Source organism: Myotis davidii, unplaced genomic scaffold, assembly GCF_000327345.1.
Source record: "Myotis davidii unplaced genomic scaffold, ASM32734v1 scaffold205, whole genome shotgun sequence".
Taxonomy (NCBI): Eukaryota; Metazoa; Chordata; class Mammalia; order Chiroptera; family Vespertilionidae; genus Myotis; species Myotis davidii.
In genome coordinates, this window is record NW_006297573.1 from 3263875 (window position 1) to 3268763 (window position 4889).

Genomic DNA, 4889 nt, shown 5'->3' on the forward strand with positions numbered 1-4889 from the left:
AAGCTAAATTTGTGTGTGATGGGGTAGAGCCATAACCTCCCCTTCAACCCTACCCTGAGTATGACAGGGTGTGGCGCCCCAACCCCCTGATCCGCCCTGCTCTGTGTGTGACAGGGGGCGGTGCCCCAACTCCCCTATCGGTCCTAATTTGTGAGTGACAGGAGGGAGGTCCTCAACCCCCTGATGGGCCCTGCTCTGTGCGTGACAGGGGGGCGTTCCCCAACCCCCTGATTGGCCCTGCTCTGTGCATGACAGGGGGCGGTGCCCCAACTCCCCAATCAGCCCTGCTCTGCGCCCAACCAGGGGCTGCACCTAGGGATTGGGCCTGCCCTCTGCCACCTGAGAGCAGGCCTAAGCCAGCAGGTCGTTATCTCCCAAGGGGTCCCAGACTGTGAGAGGGCACAGGCCGGGCTGCGGGACATCCCCACCCCGCCAAGTCCACAAATTTTTGTGCACCGGGCCTCTAGTTTTATTAATAAAACATTTGCAAAGTAGTATATTGGATTATTGCCAACTGGGCGCTTTCACACATGCTTTCATTGGAATCTCCCTGCATTCCAGGGTAATTGGAAATGCCCTGTTGTAAACAAGAAGGCAAATGTTATTATCCCCGATTTACAGATGAAGAAAGGGAAGTTCAGCTAATTAGGTACCTTCGTGTAACAATATTAAAATGGCAAGGAAATTAGGCTCAATCCAGGATTTTGTTACCAAGCCTGGTATTCTTTTCACTTCACTCAGTGAGAGAGAGGCACGAGGTTTAGTTTCAGCACCACAGGTGCTCAAAAAAGGTTCCTATCATTTTAATTCGCAATATGATTTTTGCCTTTAATGATTGTCCCTTTTTTATGCCTATCTTCCCACGTAGTGGGCCTTTTGCAGAACCCACTTCTGTGAGGAGTGTTCATTCGGCACGATGCTTCTGCTCTCTCTGAGACTCTGGGTATAACCGCACATGTTGTTGGTTGGGGTTATTCTTTGGCTGGTGGGGGCCTGTGCTAGCTAGGCCCTGAAAGTGATTTCAAATTATTCCGCCCTCCTCGTATGTGTATGTCACTCACCCTTCCAAGAGGTGAAGCCTGTGACTTCTCCCTTGGACAGCTGAGCCTGTGTCTGAGTTGATCAATAGAATGTGCAGGAAGTACTTCTGGGGTCTTGAGCCCAGGCATCTGGGGACTTTTGAGCCAAGGCTTTAAGAACCTGGCAGTTTCACCTTTCTGGGGTGACGACCTCCCTACAACAACATGCCTCTTACTAAGATCTCCTTCATCCCCCTCCAGAAGAAAAGGGGGAACACAAGAAGAAGCACCCGGTGCAGAGCCCCAATTCCTGCTTCATGGATGTGAAGTGCCCCGGATGCTATAAAATCACCGCCCTCCTTAGCCATGCACAAATGCTGGTTTGGTGTTGGCCGTTCCCCTGTGCCCTGGCAGCTGACAGGAGGACAAGCAAGGCTTACAGAAGGAGGCTCTTTCAGCAGCATGAGACGCGTGGGGAACTGTCCCAATAAACACACTTTGCAAAACAACGAAAAAGGAAGCCTAGCAGTTTCAGCTTTTTTCCTTTTGGAACCCAGCCACCATGCTGTGAGGAAGTCCGAGCAACCAGGTGGGGAAGAACCAAGGCTCTTGGCTGAGCTCCCGCCAGACGCCAGCACCATCTTGTGGGCTCTGTAACAGAGCCATCTTAGAAGTGGATCTTCAGCCCTGAGCAGCCCCGCTCACCGCAACCAGAGCAGAAACAGGCTGTCCCCTCTGAGCACGGCCTAAACTGCAAAATCATTTGCCAACAAATGATTGTTGTTTTTAAGCCACTACGTTTGGGGATGGTTTATTATGCAGTAATAGGTCATTGAAACAGACCTCTCAGAAGCCCTGAACGCATTTTCTGCGAGCAGTTTCCCCTCCTCTCACACCAGACACAACTGCTGACAACGTGGTTGGGAGGCTTTCTGTAGGTACTGCTCATTACCTTGAGCACATCATAATCTTGTCAACTTGGAGAACTTCAGATTGAAAAAGTCCTTTAAAGTGCTTCCTGCACTAACAACAGTCCTATCGGCATTGCCAGTGGGGTCATGCAAAACACTGGGCGGCACTCAAGGTGACTGTAGGCGGTATAGCTTTGTTTATGTTCTGGAACTCTCTGTAAGGGAGGGGAGGTAACAGGAGGAGGCATAATAAGAGACACAGGCATAAGAGGAGACACAAAAAGTAATCATGAAGTTTGAAGGGTGTGACTTCCACCTAAAATCGAGATATTCCCATTTCTCCCTCTTTAGAAACACACACACACACACAATTATTTGTTGCAAAAGAAGATGTCATTGTTTATCTGCTATTGTCTCAATAGATACAGTATTATAACAAGCTACTATTTATTGAATCTATTCAATGCTTTACACTTAAGAGTTAAACTTAGCACAACCCTGTGAGGTAGGAACTATTTATTATCTCCATTTTGCAGATGGGAAAACTGAGACTTAGAGAAGTTGGGTAAGCTGGGTAAGATCACTCAGTTAGCAAGTGGCAGAGCCAGGATTCACTAAGCTTTGTGTAGCTGGAAAGTCTAGGGTTTTTTTCTATTAGCCCTCTCTCCTCTCTCTCTCACACACGCACACACACAGAAGAATCTTGTATCTCATTGGCTTTGAGGACTGCCAGTTTCATATTTCTGGACCTATCTTCATAAGCACAATGAAGTGAATGAAATTCAAGGTTTATTTTTTTTTTCCTTTCTGTTTTCCCCCTATGCCCAGTGAGCCAGATGTACAAATAAGTGGGCTTGTTTTGCATTTTTGACATTTGAAAAGAAATTCCATGTTGCCGGTACTCATGAATGTGCCTCAGGGGCACTTGGGTGTTTCTGCTTGGGTGGAAGGTCTCTCAGGCCGCATTCTTTTCCCATGGACTGCAGAGACTCCCCGCTGGATCTGCCTGGAGCAAGCCGTGTCTGTGGGAGTCAGAGACTCTGGCCTTGTTTAGCTCCAGGCTGGACGAGTGCCATGAAATCACATGATGTTTGGACAGAAAGGGCAAACCAAAGAATGTTCCTTTCATCCTTCCCTGACCAGTGAAGTCTAAGCAGTGAGCAAGTGGGCCCCTCCCAGGAGCTGTTCTGATGCACTGGATGGACCAGGACAGTGGAAGAAAAGATGGGTCTCTAAGCCAGGCCCACTGGGGATACTAACTCTTAGCAGATTCCAAAACCAGTTAGCGAGAGTCAGGACATACAGGGAAGAATGGTGGGACCCTGGAAGGAAACATCTGTGTCATCTTGTTAAACCCCCTCCATTAATGGGACTGGAGGTGATGGTGGAGATTAAAGTAGGAAGCCAGGAGGGGAAGGGACAGAACCAATATTTCACAGATGGTTTGGATAACCAGGACTAGGTTCTAGGTGCCCTAAGCCCAGGACCAGGTAAGAAGTCCAAAGAGCAGAGCGAAACCCTTGTCTAGGGTATTAGTTGGTGGTATATAGCTGCTATTCCTGAGTAACTTTGTTATTTAGGTTATTTCTTCTAAGGGCCTATTTTTCAGACTTTAGTCTGGATGCCTTGGTGTAGAAGAAAACTTAGCCTATTGCTGACACACAGAGAGAGAGGACACCTCTCAATGTCCACCCTCTTAAAATATTTTTATTGATTTTAGAGAGGAAGGGGGAGGGAGAGAGAGATAGAAACATCAAGTTGCATGTGCCCTTGACTGGAATCGAACCCACGACCCCTCAGTCCACAGGCCAAAGCTCTAGCCACTGAGCCAAATCAGCTAAGGCTAGAGGCTCTCCACTTTCATCTGCCTCCACTGGTGATTTTAATTTTGATGATGAAAATTAAAGTTATTGTTTGATGTTACAATACAAAAATGGCAATTTCATGATTCACCCTAACGTATCACCTTTATTACTGTTTTATACGTGTAACCTGACCCCCCTGACACTATGTCTCTTCCATTAATTAAGCATAGATATTAATCATTTATCTCTTATGAATATCATTGGAAGAGTTAAATAAGGTAATGTATGTAACATCTGGTCCATGAAAAGCAGTCCATAAAAATAAGCTATTATTATTATTGTAACCAGGCAGTATTAAAGGAACCTTGGTTTTGATCTTCCTCTCAGACTCTCCCAATTACAAGCAAAACCAGGACAGAAACACAATGGTGGGAGTGGAGGCAAATGGGAAACGCCTCCCGCCCCACAGGTGTGCTATGAAGTTTAACGGCATATGTGTAAAAGTGCCCGGCCAGCGTGGCTCTGTGGTTGAGCGGACCTATGAACCAGGAGGTCACCATTGGACTTGCAGTCAGGGACCATGACTAGGCACATGCAGGAGGCAGCCGAACAATGATTCTCTCTCTCATCATGGATGCTTCTTTCTTTCTCTCCCTCTCCCTTACTCTCTGAAATCAATAAGAAATAAAATAAAGTGCCCGGACCTAGAATAGGTTCTCAAAAAATCATGACTGATTCATAACCTATTGTATGAGGAAAACAGAAATATCTGCCAGACTTAAGAATCTAACATAATGTGGGATCATTCTCAGGCCGTAGCGAGGTATGAAAAAATAGAGTTAGAGCCAGGACTTGAGAATCGGCACCATTGAGCAGTTGTGTGATTCTGGGCAGACTAGAGACACTCTTGGAGCTTCCATTTTTTCGTTTTGGGGACAAAAATCACACACCCTTGGGGTTTTTCTGTTAATTAATGATGCGTACCAGTACTTGGGTTCTCCAGGGACACCTCCTGAAGGAAGGACGAGTGGCTACAGCCTCCCCTGCAAGGCGGCCAGGCTCCAAGTGCTTCCCAGCCTAGCGCATCACAGTAGCGCCCACGCCCAGGCCCGCCGCACCCCACAGGCGCCGCCCCAGCAGCTGTCCCCCCTCCT

General features: G+C 47.4%; 1 long non-coding RNA gene across 2 annotated transcripts in view; it reads left to right on the top strand.

The window, feature by feature from the left end:
• LOC107184579 overlaps positions 1–3576 on the top strand; it is a 17684-nt gene extending 14108 nt beyond the window's left edge. For both annotated transcript variants that reach the window (XR_001515435.1, XR_001515436.1), the window contains 2 exons: positions 752–763; positions 3566–3576. This is a non-coding gene — a long non-coding RNA (uncharacterized LOC107184579). The remainder of the gene's footprint in view (positions 1–751; positions 764–3565) is intronic.
• The last annotated feature ends 1313 nt before the right edge of the window (positions 3577–4889 follow it).